General features: G+C 39.7%; 1 long non-coding RNA gene across 1 annotated transcript; it reads right to left on the bottom strand.

Annotated features, from left to right (window-relative positions):
- Nucleotides 1-7,976: 7,976 nt before the first annotated feature.
- On the bottom strand, nt 7,977-18,288 carry LOC131255771 (uncharacterized). The gene is made up of 6 exons (XR_009176403.1): nt 17,391-18,288; nt 14,686-14,802; nt 13,523-13,640; nt 13,167-13,366; nt 11,418-11,503; nt 7,977-8,145 (listed from the first exon to the last, which is right to left on the bottom strand). It is a non-coding gene; the product is annotated as an uncharacterized LOC131255771 (long non-coding RNA).
- Between the last annotated feature and the right edge of the window lie 714 nt (nt 18,289-19,002).

The following is a 19,002-nucleotide window of genomic DNA, read 5'->3' as shown; positions in this document are numbered from 1 at the left end:
CAATTACCGTGGAAATTACATATACATGGCCCTTATTGTGGCATTTGTGTTACTATAGTTTATTAGCAGCATCTATTGTAGGTACCAAAATGTCCGTCTTCCTTCAGCAACTCAGATCGACAGACCATGGTTGGGACAATTGCAACAAAGCCAAATCCAACATTTGAGTTTTCAAAGAGAAGGCCAGTCTCCAAGCTCGAGGCTACTTTTGCTCCTAATACCTTCCACATACTCTGCATTGGAAGAAACATAACAAAATGAAGGAGAATAACTAGTAAGATGCTAAGCAATCTAGTCCAACATTATGAGGGGTTCATCATCTGAATCTCCTGCAGCTCCTCTGTCGGAAGAATCCATTTTCTCCTCTATCTGATTCTTCTAGGTCTGTTGCGGCCTCTCGTTCTTCCTCCTTCGCAGCTGCTGAAGGAGATGCTTGTTCGTTTGCAAAATCATCTAATAAGAAAAAAGCAGGGCATGAGAAACCAAAAGAATAGAGAAGATCTCTACCATGGTTAAAAGACTCGTTGATTCAGATCAACTCATTCAGTCAGTCAAAGTCACGAATCACTGAACTCAAGGATGAATGAGGGGGATCACTCGAGGTGTCAAACTGGGTTGGATATCACCTAGTTCGAGTTGACTCATCCAAGGTACACCCATGACCTGACTAGTACGTATCTTAAGACCATAATTAAATCCTTCTGCAAAATGATGTGTTAAGTGCCACTCATTAATTTTTTTAAGAGGTAGCTAAATCAATGTTTTAAGAAAATTTATCAGCTACACTGATTACAGCAAAGAGTACTATTCTCATTTGTCTGTGAGGGTGTGAAGAGCATGTAACAAACATCATAGCCACAACACAGAGCAGATGGCACTCAGTGAGGTTGCAAGGGTAAGGGCAGCAGTGCATGTGTTGAATTTGGCACCAACTACAGGTAACAGTAAGCCAATGGATGAAACTATCATCTTGTGGGCATTTTGCATTTCCCTAGTTGAACAAGAGACAAACCAAACCATTGATTTTGAAAGTGGCAGTAGCTTTACCTGAATTAACTTCATTGACTTCAGGACTAGTGTCAGGGTGAGAATCTAATAATTCAGGGGTAGCTCTTCCTTCAGCGTAATCGCTAGTATTAGCACCAATGTTGCTTTCTGACATTCCACTATGACTATTCTTTACAATTTTCTTTATAGTTGTTTTCCTCCTGAATCTAGAAGGTGAAAGCATGTCACGAATTTTCAGAATTCACTAAGCAAGAAAGATAGGTAAATACCCACAACATCGAATTCCATACTTCTTATAAGGATTCTTATTTCGTCTTGAGGCACCAGGTATCTGTTGAGGGTCAAATATTGCATATCAGACCCCAGTTATTGCCAGGATTTACAAACATAATATTGTTTAACGGCCTGATTTAATCATGTTTGTGATGCAGGGCGTATTCACGAGCCTGGATTGGGAAAGGGTACTAAAAGCATGGATTTAACGGTCTGAAGTCACCAAGGCAAGCGATAGACCCTAGGAGACTAAGATCGACAGATTTGCACGCCAAGGATCCAAGAAAATCAAGAAATTGAAGCTCAAGTGGCCTGAAAAGTGTCCAGAATGCAAGATCATAGGGTTTTCATCATCTGATCAGTTCGAAACTCCATACGTGGCCTGAGGACCATAAATGAACCGTAAACGTAAAATTTGATCCATTGGATCGCTGTGGAAGTGGCCCAACGGGCAGATCAGCCCTCAAATTACTGATCTGGGGCCCGCCTGATCTCTGGAAACACCTCATCTTCAGTATCAACGCCTTAAAACATGTGAAGAACCAGATGGACGGAGTAGATTCCTCAAAAACATCTCTGTGTGACCCACACAGGTAGTGCATGTACACGTTAAGCAGGTGCACCGGGCGCACACCAAAAGTCCAAAAGTCGGTCAGCAAGCGCTGACCGACTCTCCTTCTCAAATCGGGATCCCTCTCACAGCAGGCGAACTTGGGTCCGCCGGTTCCTCTTTGTGGGGCCCATTCATCATCCAAATCATCAATCTGGACCATCCATTGTGTAAATAAGTGGGGTATTAACCTCATCTAGAGGACCTTTTGGCATCATGCAAGTAATTGAAAGATCATAGCGATCAAACGCAAGATGGGCGGTGAAAGAAAAGCTTCAATGGGCGGAACCAAAAGACATACAAAAACACCCTTTTTCAGCTAGTTTTTCGAGAGGAACGCAATGAGCGGATTGGATTTTTCCTTCTGAGGTCAATCTGGGACCCACCAGCCATCAAAACAGAGCCTGCGGATGAATTCTGTGGGCCACCACCGTACGTCAAATGTTTGATCCAGACCGTCCAAGAGAGTCCCTCATTCCATCTCATTCACGCCTAGGTGACAGATTTGAGATAGACAATGGCGCTTGGTTTTCAACCGTTCAAATGCCCGGTAGACGTCACCAAGAAAGAATCTGCGGACCACTCCAAATCGGAGCCAAAATCAACATATCTAACTGGATTTTCGAGCCGCATCCAATGGACGGAGTAGATTTGTCCATCGACTGCAACTTTGGGCCCTATGAAGAACCAGCGCACGTTCGTGTGTTGTTGATGCGTAAACATTCGCACCTGCTGTGCGTAAAGAAGATGCCATCTCCACTGCTTCTCGAGGCGGAAGTTCTCACCGACCGACTGGTTTTTGCTATAAGGAGGAGTTGGACGTCAGGGATTGAGGGTGCTCGGTTTTGGAGGCTTGAACGTGGGGAGGAAAACGGACGGGGAGCTGCTGGACCGTGGGACTGGACGTGGCTTGGGTTGCTGGCAGCGTGTGGAAAGAAGAAAAATCTGAGGAGAGCTTAACCAGGGAGTACGAGAAGACAGGACAGTTGGGTGGCACGTGAGCTGAGCTTGGTTGGAGGGAGATCTGAAGGCTGGAACGTGAGTGGGCTGCTAGAATGTGCGTGGGAGAAAAAGACTAAGGGTTTTCTTCTTTCCTTTTCTTTGTGTTCCGTTTTTCTTTTCCCTTGTATTTGTTTTAGTTTCAGGCCATTCATGTGTGGCTAAACCTCTTAGCTAGGGCTAAGAGGTGAAGCCTGTAGCGAGATGGTAGATTCTACTTTGTGCCTTTAAAATTCATAAACTGAATTTGATTTAGTTGATTATTATAAGGAATATTTTTTTTAGTCTTTAATGGTTTGTTGTGACTGAAATTACAATGGGTTTGTAATGGCTTTAAATATTTCTTTCCCCTTTTTATGTTTATGAAGTCAGGAAGCCCTGTTGTTCATCATTGCTCCATGGGCATGGTAGGATGACAGTACCCTTCCTGATCTTCATACACTGTTGATTAGTTGGTAATTAGTTTAATCCTGTTGTTTGCTTTGTCTCCTGGGCATGGTTAGATGATGGAATCCATTCTAATTCATATACCTTTCATCTTGTGAAGACTAGATCAAGTAGGTTCAGTTTGATTTCCGTGATTCTTGATGCAGCTAAAAGACCTCCCTGATCCCTACAAGTAGATCCTCTGAATCCCTAGTTTCCTTCCTCTGAATTACTTAAATTTTAGATAATTATTCCGCAATTATTCTCTAAATTCTATTTGTTTTAGATCACATCCTAGACTAGTTCTATTTCTACCTAGTTTCAGGAAACGTACAAGTTTCAGTCCCTGTGGATTCGACCTCGATCTTACCGAGTTTATTACTACATCACAACCCTATGCTTGGGGAGTGAATAGTATCCTACTTTTTTCCTCCTTGGCTGACCTGTAGCAACAACAATGTACAAGATGTATAATGGAAATTGCATTCTCGAAACCAAGTACCCTGCCTAGTATGGCTACTTGTGAAACTGGATTTTTTATTCCTAGCCCCCAAAATATGCCAATTTGCCACCTGTACATCAGGCCATTCATCAGGTGGACTCCCACCTTGTAACTGGTGTGAACAGATAAAATGGCTCATCAGGCCATTAGGTGTGCCACACATATGCCAGATAATGATTGTAAGTGTCAATTATTTAATCTGTTGGCCTACCAGATGAGCACTCTGACCTAGCCATTGGGCCATGACATGGGGACCATGCGTCCCAGCAGATGAACAACCCAGAATAAGCACACACCAGTCAATTGGCATCTGCGAGGAAAGTAAGATTCATAATCCTACAATCACCGGTAGTCATCTCATTGCTCAAAAACCAAACTATTCACATAGGTCAGTCAGGGTATGAAATCACATCATTCTGCCCACTACAATAACAACGGACTTGGCACCAGTTAGTTGCATAAAGCGGAAGAGAAAGCAGTGGTGGATTTGGGTATAGGAGCAGTGAAGCAGCATTTCCAAAATGTTGTGAGTATGAACTTCTAGGAAGTAAAGAGCAGGCAAATTAGTTTGAAACAGAGGAAAAGGTAGAAGAATTTCGGATGAGTTTAAAATCGACAAAGCATATTGTAAAACAAATGTCTTAAATCTTGGTTCACCGAGATGCTCGACCAGTCGAGGGACTGGCTCGACTAGTCGAAGGTCCCTTCAACTGGTCGAAGACAGTTCGACTTGAAGTCCAACAACGATGTATTTGGGATTTCCGGGATGCTCGACCAGTCGAGGGATAGGCTCGACTAGTCGAAGCCCAGGCTCAACTAGTCGAGGGTTACGCAGACGGTGCGCGGTTTATGTGTGGATTACGTAAATTTGAGGTGGTTTCTAGGGAGGTGTGTAAGTGGGGTTTCCCCATCTATAAATAGGAGTCCCTAGGGCCATTCTCAGGTATTCTAAGGCTTTCTAAAGGGGTTCTAAGGGTTCCTAAAAGGGTTCTAGGGTTATTAAAAGGTATAGCAAGGTTGAGATTTGAGGTTGTTCGAATCGGGTTAAGTCCTCTCTCTTTGTAATTTCGATTTTCATAGTGGATTTATGTCGCTTTGTGCCGTGGTTTTTTTCCCGCAAGGGTTTTCCACGTTAAATCTTTGTGTTCTCTTCTGATTGTTGGGCGCTATTGGATTGCTATCCTAGATCCATATCTGTGCGATTCCGTAGCTCAAATCCCAACAAAGCATCCCACACAGCAGATCCATTTAGGACCCATATCAGTTTCTATAATGTTGTGGTTCAAAACTCCTAATCTGTGCATAATATCAACCATATACTGCCCAAACTGTATTTTAACTAACTAAAATGACACAAAACTGAATTATGTAAAGAAAAGCTTTTGACAGTGATACTTACATTCCTTTGGATGGGGAAACATTCGATGATTTAAGTCGCTGGAAAAAGGTTGAACACATTATATTCCGTGCTAAAAAATTGCAATTTAGCCAAAGAAGAAAAGATTGCTCGATAATAGATAGATCAATACCTTGCTAGGCTTGAAACCTTCACTAATAACCTCCCACTGCTCCTTATCTAACTAGAGAACTTCCACATCTCCATCGTCATATAGTATCTTTGAAGCAAATATCATTCAGCAAGTCTTCAAGAAAGGGGACAGTTTGGACAGGGATAATTAAGAGAAGTACTCAAGTCTCATAGTTTACCAAATGTTTCTTCTTTCCTGGGTTATAAGATTGCACAACACCTTCATAAAACCTGCAGGTAAGAATGGTAGAGTTTACAATAAATAGGGTGTTAAACAAGTCCATCCTAACAACTCAGCTTCCTGTTATCTCAAAATTTTTTACTTCCATGCTATGAAGCCATGAAGTTGAGCTATCCCTACACACACACAAAACAACAACAAAAATAAATAATTAAAAAAAAAAAATCGAGTCATCCCAACTAAAAGAACCAGGAGTTCAAGATTATAATGATTCAGGGCATGTTCAAGTGTGCCCCTAAGTTGTGCTTTACAAGGCTACCCAAGCATATTTAATGCCCTCGGTTTAGGCAACAAGGAAGATGGCCCCACATTGAGCAATCTTCTGCTTTACAGCCTTTACCGGCCCAACATGATTGAAGTGGTAACAAGGTCCTACTATTATTTCAACCATGATTTGGCAGTAGCGCAGTTTCTGTCTTGGGAATTGGGAGCAGTAATCTTTAACTAGTAACAGAATTTTGTCCAAGAATAAAAGGTGGAAAAGAAAGACATCTCCAACCAACACATAAAATGTGATTAATTAAATGTTGTTACCCAAGGTTCTCTAATACTGACAACTATTGTACGTAACAGCCAATGCACATTACAAATCTTTTTTTTCTCTTTCAGGAAATGCTTATATGTTGTAAGTTCCACAAAATCATAATGTCAAACAAAACAGTTACTGTTTATCTAGGAAATTATCTGGCCATTCAATATTGTTTGAATGCTACCATCAACTGATGAGTAAGAAAAAAAGGAAGTTAAGAATATAGACTTTCTTCCAGTACCTCCTGGAGATTTTCACTTCTAGAATTACAACTGATACTGGAAAAACTTAATATACCAGAAACTGAATAACTGGCTCAACTAACTGCATTTCGTTCTGACAATATGGTCTCTCTTAGAATTTCTACAGCAGATTTCACCTTTTCATCTTTAAGAGGCACAAAATCACCCACCAAAGCAACCCGAGCTGGTAACTTTTTTATAGATCTCAGCAAGCTCATTAGTGCACCTGGCATGATGTTGGTCACGGATAAAGAACCACGCTCATCCAAAATAGTGTTCACGTTGTGCAAGTCATCCTCTTGTATCCAAATGTATGGTTTCCCCCTCTTAAGCAAGTACTTAACCCTTGAACTATGAATCTCCTCACTTCCTTTGGCATCGGCCTTGATGGTATTGAGCTGACCTTGCCAGTTACCAGACAAAATGTTCTTGCATCTTTCCGCGAGTGTTAGGACCATGGCTTTGTTATTATTCCTCATCTCTGCTTATAAAAATGGGAGAGCCATTTTATCTGTTAGAACCATGGCTTTTTTATTATTCCTCTCTCTCTCTCTCTCTCTCTCTCTCTCTCTCTCTCTCTCTCTCTCTCTCTCCCTTCCTCCTTGGCTGACCTGTAGCAACAACAATGTACAAGATGTATAATGGAAATTGCATTCTTGAAACCAAGTACCCTGCCTGGTATGGCTACTTGTGAGACTGGATTTTTTATTCCTAGTCCCCAACATATGCCAATTTGCCACCTGTACATCAGGCCATTCATCAGGTGGACCCCCACCTTGTAACTGGTGTGAACAGATAAAATGGCTCACCTGGCCATTAGGTGTGCCACACATATGCCAGATAATGATCGTAAGTGTCAATTATTTAATCCGTTGGCCTACCAGATGAGCACTCTGACCTAGCCATTGGGCCATGACACATACATGGGGACCATGGGTCCCAGCAGATGAACAACCCGCACACACCAGTCAATTGGCATCTGCAAGGAGAGTAAGATTCATAATCCTACCATCACCAGTAGTCATCTCATTGCTCAAAAACCAAACTGTTCACATAGGTCAGTTGGGGTATGAAATCACGTCATTCTGCCCACTATAATGACAACGGACTTGGCACCAGTTAGTTGCATAAAGTGGAAGAGAAAGCAGTGGTGGATTTGGGTGCAGGAGCAGTGAAGCAGCATTTCCAAAATGTTGCTAGTATGAACTCCTAGGAAGTAAAGAGCAGGCAAATTAGTTTGAACCAGAAGAAAAGGTAGAAGAATTTTGGACGAGTTTAAAATCGGCAAAGCATCCCACACAGCAGATCTATTCAGGACCCTCATATCAGTTTCTATAATGTTGTGGTTCAAAACTCCTAATATATGCATAATATCAACCATATACTGCCCAAACTGTATTTTAATTAACTAAAATGACACAAAACTGAATCATGGAAAGAAAAGCTTTTGACAGTGATACTTACATTCCTTTGGATGGGGAAACATTCGATGATTTAAGTCACTGGAAAAAGGTTGAACACATTATATTCCGTGCTAAAAAATTGCAATTTAGCCAAAGAAGAAAAGATTGCTCGATAATAGATAGATCAATACCTTGCTAGGCTCGGAACCAGAACTTCCACATCTCCATCGTCATATAGTATCTTTGAAGCAAATATCATTCAGCAAGTCTTCAAGAAAGGGGACAGTTTGGACAGGGATAATTAAGAGAAGTACACAAGTCTCATAGTTTACCACATGTTTCTTCTTTCCTGGGTTATAAGATTGCACAACACCTTCATAAAACCTGCAGGTAAGAATGGTAGAGTTTACAATAAATAGGGTGTTAAACAAGTCCATCCTAACAACTCAGCTTCCTGTTATCTCAAATTTTTTTACTTCCATGCTAAGAAGCCATGAAGTTGAGCTATCCCTACACACACACACACAAAACAACAACAACAACAACAACAACAAACAAAACCGCTCTCCCCTAGCCTCTTCATTCTCTGTGCTGATGTGCTTAGTCATAGCCTTAATCATCTCATGGCTTCTGGGCAATGTTCTCCTTTCGCTCAACGGAGGGGCTGCCCGCCAATCTCCCACCTCCTATATGCAAATGACACCCTGCTTTTCCTAAACGGTGGTTTAGCCTCCCTTCGTAAGATAAAAGCTCTGTTGGATGAATATCAGAAAGCATCTGGCCAATGCATCAACCGTGGGAAAAGCTCCTTCCTTTGCTCGGATAAGATCCCTGCGTCCAGAATTAGAGCCATTTCAAACCTCCTCGGAATTGCCAGATCAAACAGGCCTTTTATCTACCTAGGGGTTCCCCTGGCTGTAACTAGACTGAAGGCAAGTGCTTTTCAATCCTTGGTGGACAAAGTAGAGGGTCGGATCAGTGGTTGGAAAACTAGATTTCTGTCACAAGCTGGGAGGGCAGTCCTCATTAAACATGTGTTGGGGGCTATTCCCATTCATTCTATGGCATCCACCACCCTCCCAAAAGTGGTCCTGGCTGAGCTGGAGAGAAGGTTTGCAGCATTTTTCTGGGGATGGGTAGATGGGAAGAGAAAGTTTCATTGGCGAAATTGGAAGACCATTGCTCAGCCGTTAGATGAAGGAGGGCTTGGCATCCGTAAACTCTCTGAAACTATGACTGCGTTACATTTAAAGTTGGCTTGGACCTTCAAATTCCACGCGGATTGTAGCCTTTGGGCTTCCTACATGGCAGCAAAATATGCCCGTCAGCAGCTCTCTGATATTCCTAGAGGCTACGTATGCCTTGGTTCACCGCTTTGGAGGAGGATTTCTTGGTTACTACCATTTATTGAAGCTAAGGTGCAGTGGAAGGTTGGTGCAGGGAACAGTAATTTGTGGACGTTGAACTGGACGGGCCTAGGTCTGCTTCAGAACCTGGTGACAGAAGACATCCTTGTTGACTCTCTGCCTCTAACAGTCAACTAGTTCTTGGGTCCTAACGGCCCCCTCCCTCCCTCTTGAGCTCTCTCCCTACTCCCCCAACAAGCTATTGATCATATTTTTCAAGGCGGTTTCTGCTTATCTAAAGGTCCTGACTCTCCCTTCTGGCCGCTCTCCACTTTAGGCATTTTCACTGTAAAATCAGCCTGGGCGGCAAGCAGACCAAGGGCCCCTAGGAAGGTCTGGGCAAAGTGGGTTTGGAACGAATATTTGCCACCAAAAATTTCTCTGTTCCTTTGGAAGCTGATCCACAAAGCTGTTCCTGTGGAGACAGCGGTGCAATCTAGAGGAATTTCGCTCACGTCTAGATGTATTTGTTGCAACAGTGGCTCAGTTTGTAACCCTTCAGTAGAATCCCTCTCTCATCTCTTCCTTAATGGGCATTTAGCCTCGGCAGTTTGGAGCTTCTTCGGATCGACTTTTGGAATCTCAGTCCTGCAGACTCATTCGATGGTTGCTAGATTGTTTCAGTGGAGAAGGTCATATGCAGGCCTCATTTCATCGTCGAGCTCTCAGCACTTGGCACCTGCATTCATCTGGTGGGAATTGTGGAAAGCCAGGAATGGAGCTGTCTTCGATGAGAAACCTCCTTCAGTTGCCGTTGTGATTGCCCGGGTGTTGTGGTGGCTCTCCACAACTCGATCGATTTGGCTTCCTCCTAGTTCCTTGCCTGGTAGGACTTTTGGTGGATGTGCAATAAAACACTCGGTGGTGGCTTGGCGGAAACCTCCTACGGGCTGGTTTAAAGTCAATGTGGATGGGTCCTCTCGAGGTAATCTGGGGTTGGCAGGGGGCGGAGGCATTTGCAGAAATGAGAAGGGTGAAGTCATCTTCGGTTTCTCATTTGGTTATGGGGTGATGTCTAACATTGGAGCAGAATTGAGAGCGGCTCACGATGGTTTATCTCTTTGTTTTAGCAAAGGTATCTTCAATGTGGTGATTGAATCAGACTCAAACTTAGTGGTTCGGGCTTTCAAAGGAAATGCAGGCTTAGGCTGGAAATGGAAAGGCTGGCTTCTTAGAACGGAGAAGCTCCGCCGTCTCGGGGAAGTGGAGTTTTCTCATATTTTCAGGGAAGGTAATGCCCCAACAGATGTGCTTGCTCAGCTGGGGAGCTCGTCCCAATCCCGCATTTGCTACTTGAGCCAAGATGCCTTTCCCAGAGAGGTCAGAGGGCTTCTTTCTTAGACAAAGTTGGCTCAGGAGCTATTAGGAGCAAGTAACCTTTCCTGGATTGTATTGTCCCTACTTTTGTTTGTTACGATAGGTCTTCTGTTGGTCCTTTTTTCCTCGGAAGACCCGAATGTACTTTTTGTCCAGATCAATATACTCGTTTTTTGCCCAAAAAAATAATAATAATAAATAATAAAAATAAAAATAAAAAATCGAGTCATCCCAACTAAAAGAACCAGGAGTTCAAGATTATAATGATTCAGGGCATGTTCAAGTGTGCCTCCGAGTTGTGCTTTACAAGGCTACCCAACCATATTTAGCGCCCTCAGTTTAGGCAACAAGGAAGATGGCCCCACATTGAGCAATCTTCTGCTTTACAGCCTTTTCCAGCCCAACATTATTGGAGTGGCAACAAGGTCCTACTATTATTTCAACCATGATTTGGCAGTAGCGCAGTTTCTGTCTTGGGAATTGGGAGCAGTAATCTTTAACTAGTAATAGTATTTTGTGCAAGAATAAAAGGTGGAAAAGAAAGACATCTCCAACCAACACATAAAATGTGATTAATTAAATGTTGTTACCCAAGGTTCTCTAATATTGACAATTATTGTACGCAACAGCCAACGCGCACTACATATCTTTTTTTATTTTTTTCTTTCAGGAAATGCTTATATGTTGTAAGTTCCACAAAATCATAATGTCAAACAGAACAGTTACTGTTTATCTAGGAAATTATCTGGCCATTCAATATTGTTTGAATGCTACCATCAACTGATGAGTAAGAAAACTTAAACAGGAAGTTAAGAATATAGTAACATGAAATGGCACATAATGTAGTACATAAAACCAAAACCTTGCATCAGATAAAAAACTTATGACAAGAACATGTGGATTTGCATACCCAACCAAACATACAATTAGTACCTTTCCCATTATATTTTGGAAGATAGTATTGTAGAAAGACTTTCCTTTTCCCTTTTTGGGAAACTCCTGATTGCCCACCTTCACATCTGTGCATCAGCACAAAAAGAAAAAATAAAAATAAAAATGCAATTGCCTTAAAAAATATAGAGCTTACATTGGAACAGAGGTGGCTAGGTTGTCTCAAGGACAAAAATTAACCTTGCGTTTTCAGGCAGAGTAAGGGAAGTCTACTCTGAGCATGCATTTGCATTTCAAAGTCAACGTGACCTTAGATGCATATATTTTTTCTAGTGCCATGTATCAAAGCAGCAAAATTCATGGGGGACAGAAGGCCAAATGACTAAGATGCATATAATTGTAAGTATTCACAATACCAAATGCATGTAGCTTGAATCTAATTGCAATTTTTTAATGAATAAAACCAATTAAAGTTTGTGATCCAAAACTTATAGATAATATGCATTCCTTGAAGATATTTAACGCATCAAATCCAAGAAAATAGAAGCCAAAGACTATCTCAATAATATGACGTACCTTAAAATTGTTTACAAGCTATTATGTATAATTATAATAATAATTGAGGCAGTACCCTTGCATATAATTTATGACCTATTTATGTATATGCAAGCTACTTATATTTGATTTACACAAATCATGCGGGACACAAGGCAGCATTCCCAAAATGCATATATTTGTAAGTACTTCTCGTATCAAATGTAAGTAGCTTGCATCTAATTGCTAATGTTTCTATGACAATGCCAGTAATGAACATAATCTTACACCATGTACACTTCTAAGATATCCTTCCAAATCCTAGAAAACAAAAGCCAACAACAACCCGAATAATATAACAGACAATAGCACACTTAAGCTACCATGAAGTCGGATGCTCCAATTCCTATTGCTTTGTTCTGATCATGCAGCTGCAGTGTGGGGTCTATTTTGAGAGACAGCAGAGGATGTTGTATAAAGCAGAGGATGTTGAATTGGGTTCTATGCAATGTGGATGCTACTGTTCCAGTGCAGTTGAGCACAGGTGGTTTGCTGTGGACAGCTATGATTTGTTCATGCCTTTTTTTAGTGGTTTTAGATTGTTTTATGTTTTCTCTTCTCTATAATGTTTTACTTCTGCTGTGGAGTTAAATGATAGATGAGGGACAAAAAAATTTTGTGGCACCCACCCAAAATTGTGTATAGCATTGTTCTCAATCAACTACAACGACAAGTTACAATGCACCTCACGTATAATGTATGACCTATTTATGTGTATGAGCATTAGTGTTAAGTAATTCTAGAATATTATATGAAAAAAAATGTCTTTTATACCAAAAGCATAACTATATTGGCAAATCCGTAACTTTAAGTTCATTTATTTTTTATGGGTAAAAAGTTTTGCTAAAAGAGCTAAGAAGCATTACAGATGTGGAAAGCATTCCAACACACATGCTCAATCGACACTAAAATCCATTTCTTGTTCTCAAAAGAAACTTCTTTAAAATGCTGAAATTATTTTTGGCCCTTGTATTTTGGCATATATAATGGCCATTGAAAATTAGGATCAGACACTTCTATCAATATGTAACACCTAGCACCTATGCCTGCACAATTTTCCCAAATTGTATACACAGAACAGGGAAATATAAACACAGATTTAGATGTAGCTGGATATTGGCTTGTAGAATCCTCATTTAGAGCAATTACAAGACAAGTAAATTGTAAATAGCAACAAATACAACAGAGTAAGGATACCAGTAAATTGATTCAAATGCTTGAACCTCCTTGCATTCATCAACATTAGGACATGAAGGATGATGTGAAAGTGCAAGGAGCAAATATGTGAGAATATTTTCTAGATAAGTGGAGGATGAGTTCACATCACATTGCATAGAAAGTTGGAGTGCCTTTAGTCGGTGACACATTTGAACAACTTCCATTAGGTTATGTTTGTCCTGTGGAATCAATATGACAAAGATAGAAAGACATTAGACAGTATAACTTCATCTCCATTCATACAGGCTAGAAAAGGCACAACATTCAGTGAAATGCAGCATAGAGAAAATTTGCGAAGTAATTTGTCTATAAAATAAATTATAACAAATACTTACCTCTATAAACTCAAGTGGATGGATCCAGTTACGTTGAATAAGAAGCCACATGCATACTTCGCATCCAGAAGCCTTTCCTTTATATATTGGAGTACTTTGCTGAGGAATAGCTTCCTAGCTTGTGTGTAGACATCCTACATGCCAAGATAAAGTCAGTTGCAACTAGTGGGAAAGATGTTAAAATCTCTGTATAAGCAAACATCATCTGTTTTTAGATGACAAAAGGCAATGGAACAATCAACACATTTTATTTTTATACTAAGAATGGGAATACAATGCTAAGTAAACAACCATTTGTAACAAACTTCCGCATGAAAAAAAAAGAAATGAAAAAGCTCATGTGATGATCTTAAAGTCAAATAAAAGACATCAATTGGTATTTTTTTATCCAAGTACTTTTACAGGCACATGACAACTTTTACTTAAGCGTGCCTTTGATGGGTCTTTTCCACAGTACTGCAAGATGAGAAAGTTCCCTGGTATAATTCTACTTCCAACTACTTAAAACAAGAGATAATTCATATGCAAATTTCAAATGTAAAATGAAGGCAAGGATGGCAATTGGTATAATTCTATTTCCAACTACTTGAAACAAGAGATAATTCATATGCAAATTACAAATGTAAAATGAAGGCAAGGATGGCAATCGCCTAGAGGTGAAATTGTTATTCGAGATAGTAGACCTACAATACCTTGATTTTGTATCCTTTGAAATCTCTCCAAAAGAAATTATGGTCTTTAGGATTTCCAATATGTTTTCTATCCATGGGTGCAGATGAGCTTCTTTAAATGGTAAAAAGCTTTTCATGAAGGTTTTAATGCCAAATAACTGCAATTCAAAATCAGAGAGAAAAACAATGAAGAGGAACAAGTTGGGATATTAGCAGTGAAAGCAAACTTTATATGGTAACTGGATTGCAGAAAATATTAACAATTTTAGAGAATTAGTTGTTACATGTATTAATATTTCATAACATGAAATAACTAGAGAATAATAAACTGCTCATACCCTGACTGACCTTTAATAAACAAAGTTCACTTTGTTCTACCCTAGAGGTTTTAGAGTTATCTTCTACTTCAGGGAATAGAGATAAACATATCTAAATGAGAATATCTTATCTAAATGGGGAGAAACATACAATAACGTGCATAAGATGGCTCACTTTTGTAATGGCTAAAGATGGCATATGTTTCCGCACTCTAATATTTTGCTCATCATGATCCAGGAACTATGCTACAAAACAGGGAGGTAGATGATAACTTATGACATTGGAAGGAACCTGGGTAATGCAAAAAAAAAAAAGAAAAAAAGAAAAAAAAAACACGGTAACAGTGAGATGCAGCAAGTTACAATATGTTAAGATGTGAGTTTTTTTTTTTTTGTTTCAATTTTTAAATTTATTTATCACTTCCCATTAAATCATCCATTTTAAAAGAAAACCAAATAGATCGAATGGATGCTGGAATGAATAAGATGAAACTTAAAATATGCTCAAGTTCAATTACAGTAATGATGCACGCGCAGAGTAAGGTCCAAGGCACAAATCACTAAATGCATAGACCTTCACTTTCTAAGAATATCAATTCAAGTAAAGAATAGGTCTACTATTTCCCGACTAGGCAAGGAGCCAGGTCGAGTTCTTGAGTTTCTGAACTACGACGAATGTGACCTGCCCCAAAAATCATGCTCATCCACTCGTAAATCGTAATGCAATGCACATGGTACATTCAATGATAGCTAGAAACAGTTCCACAATTTTAAAAACAAATAATTTTAGAATTTTTAGGGAAATTTAATATTTAAAATGTTTTTTTTTTTTTTCGAAACAGAAACTCATCATTAAATATTTAAAATGTTGTACCATTATGAAAGAGTATAACCTGAAAATTGCACTTATCAGATAATCCAAATATTTCCTAGAGTAACCATGAAATGTACAGTAAGAAAGAAAATGGCAAGTAGCTGAATTTGGCATGCCAAATCAAAATGTTAGTATCTTATGATCTGTGTGATTTCCAAGCTACACCTCATTCACAACAGCTCCTAATTTGTATGACATTGACTTTTTGTTCATTCATGTTATTCTTTTGACTGGCCACAATTTATATGGTATTGTAAAAAGGACATTCACGTACGCTTAGGTTTGAGCAGTAGGTGGGCCAATGATTCAATGATACATGTCAGGACTTCAAAATATTGCAGTAAGGGTTGTGTCTTGAAAAAAAAAAAAAAAACAGTTGAACCAAGAAAAAATCAACAACAACACACATCCAACTAAAAATGTACCACATTTGTTGATAATATGTTCCAACCTGAATGTCTTTTGGGAGTGGTCCATCCAATGTCAGTCCAAACTGACAAACGGTTTAGATCCATGAACCATATATGATCCCCATTTATATATAAAAAAATAATGAAATAACCCAACTTTCAGTTAAAGTTGAGGATAGTCTAAACTTTTAATCTTGTCAGGTGGCGTTCAATGCTATTTCTATTCAATGAATGAACTAAGTCCCACCCACACATGATCAACCATCATACTTGTAATGTATAAATAAATAAAAAATGAAAATTTAATAAACATGAAATATCAAAACCTGTTGAGCTCAGTTATAAAAATAAATAAATAAATAAAAAATAAAAAAGATCAACCATCATACTTGTAATGTCACGTTACGGCTTTTGTTTTGGAATGGCCTTATTTTTGTCGTGCCCATTCATCCGACTAGGATGTATCTTCCAAATAGATTGAATGGCGTATAATAGATATGTTGGGCCTCATGCTCTGCCTAATGAAGATGTTTTAATGGTTGGGCTTTCCCACACTCATGATCTTTAGGTATAGGGGTGAAGTTGAATGGGTGCACCTTATGGACGGATTAGATATGGGTCCTACACCACATTGGACCCCACAAACCGCATTCTAGAATAATCCTATTATAGAAATGTGTTGGGTGAGAAATGTAGATGGGAGAAAAAAGAGGAGCTAAATACATAGGTGAGGGACAAAATGGTTTACAACGCCTGTTTTACACATCGCATAAAAGACTCAGGCTCTTTAGGCATATGAAATGTTGTCTATTTGAAATTCATTCCCTCCATCAGGTGTACATGAAAAAGATTACCCGGATAGAACAATGTGAATTGCACCTAAAGCCTTAAGTTTGAAAATTGCGAACTACCTGAGTTTTGGATCAAGCTGATTTTCATATATAACCTTGATCCAAGTGAGTCCCATCTGATGAACAGATTTGATGCTAGATACATTCCATGCTGACCACACAAACACTAACCTATGGTTGGGGTCCTATTTTCATTGTTGCCTGTGGCGTGGGACACCTGAGTTGTGGGTTTAAATGATTTTTGGCCGTAGGCATAGAAAGGAGGAATACAACTGACGGACAGATTTGATCTTACATATACAACATGGTGGTATATGAAGGATGATGTGAGCAAGACACCATCCCATGGTAGAATCCTCATTTATAGCAATTAAAAGACCAGTAATTTGTACAGAGCAACAAATGAAACAGAGGAGCAAGGATACAAGTAAATTGATTCAAATGCTTGAACCTCTTTGCATTCATCAACATTAGGTTATGAAGGATGACGTGCAAGTATATGGACCAAATATGTGAGAATACTTTCACATCATGTTGCATAGAATAACACATTTGAATAACATCCATTAAGTTATGTTTGGCTGATGGAATCAATATGATAAAGATACAACAAAGACATTATCTAGGATAAGAAACTTCAACCCCATTCATACAGGCACGAAAAGTTACAACATTCAGTGAAATGAAGAATAGAGAAACTTTTCCAAGCGATTGGTCTATAGAATAAATTATAACAAATACTTACCTCTTTAAACTTGCGTGAATGGGATCCAGTTATGCTGAATAAGAAGCCACAAGCATACTTCACATCCAGAAGCCTTTCCTTTATGTATTGGTGTATTTTGCTAAGGAATAGCTTTCTAGCTTGTGGTTTGACATCCTATTTGCCAAGATAAAGTCAGCTGCCACTAGTGGGAAAGATATTACAATCTGATAAGCAAACATTATCTGCTTTTAGACAACAAAAGGCAATGGAACAATACACACATTTTATCTTCATACTAAGAACAGGAATACAATGCCAAGTAAACAAACATTTCTAACAAACTTTTGTATGAAAGAAAAGCTCTAGAATGTGATATCTTAAAGTCAAATAAAAGACTCAATTGGTTTTTTTTTTTTTTTTTTATCCCAGTACTTTGACCAGCACAGGACAGCTTTTGTTGAAGCAAGCCTTAGACGGGCCTTGTCCATAGTACTGCAAGATGAGAAAGTCCTCAGGTATAATGCTACCATCAGCTTTTTAAAACAAGAGATTTAATACATATGAAGGCAAGGATGCCCATCGCCAAGAGATGAAAAACTTCATCATGTTAGTAGGCCTACAATACCTTGATTTTATATTCTTTGAAATATCTCCAAAAGAAAGTATGTTTTTTAGGATTTCCTAAAGGTTTTCTATCCCTGGCCGCAGATGAGCATGTTAAGAGATAAAAAAGCTTTTCACCAAGGTTTTATGCCAAATATTTGCTATGCAAAACCCAAGATAAAAACTGTTGGGGGAAAATGGGACAAGTCAACAAGTCGGCTTATAGAATGGACCAACTCTACTGATATAGTTCAGGTCCATCGAGCGCCGAGCCTAACGAGGCCTGTACGTCCAGAGAGCGGAGCCTCCAAGGAGGTTGATGCAACTTTAAGGACATTCAAAGAACCCTTAATAGGCCATGTATGTACTACCGACCTAGCCCATAGGTCGGCGAGAGGTCGGTAATAGGTCGATTATGGATCAACCATGTCTCAGCCCAGTCGAGCCAATAGGTCAGTAATAAGTCAATTATGGATCGACCGTGTCTCAGCCCAACCGAGACAATAGGTCGGTAATAGGTCGATTATGAATCAACCGTGTCTCAGCCCGGCCGAGCCAATATATTGGTAATAGGTCAATTATGGATCAACCCTGTCTTGGCCAACGGTTGGCCGACCATCGGTCACAGATCGGTCATATTCTTAACAAGGTCAAAAGTTCTCAACTCCTTAATGAAGAGAACTCGAACCTTCCAACTATGGTCAAATATGGTGAACATTGATCTTTCGAGCAGAATAGTACTAATTGTTTTCGACCGGTACCCACCTCAAGATACGACCTAGAACCGAACCATAGGCCCAGAAAATCATCCTCGGTCTCGAAGATCTCGAAATCCGAGATCTTCGGGGGATAATACCAAATCCCGATGATCGCAGGAGCCTGCAATCTCGGGAAGATCTTAGATCATGGCAGATCTCCAAGATATCGGGAAAGAATCCCAATACTACAGGGTACTCTCTCTCTCTCTCTCTCTCTCTCTCTCTCCTATAAATAGGAGGACCTCTAGTGGTGAAAGGTATGCAAGATCTCTCACCCAAAACCTCTGAAT

The sequence above is a fragment of the Magnolia sinica genome, chromosome 9 (assembly GCF_029962835.1).
Source record: "Magnolia sinica isolate HGM2019 chromosome 9, MsV1, whole genome shotgun sequence".
In the NCBI taxonomy this organism is placed as follows: Eukaryota; Viridiplantae; Streptophyta; class Magnoliopsida; order Magnoliales; family Magnoliaceae; genus Magnolia; species Magnolia sinica.
The sequence above is the reverse complement of the archived record's forward strand: the minus strand, read 5'-3'. Positions and strand labels throughout refer to the sequence as shown.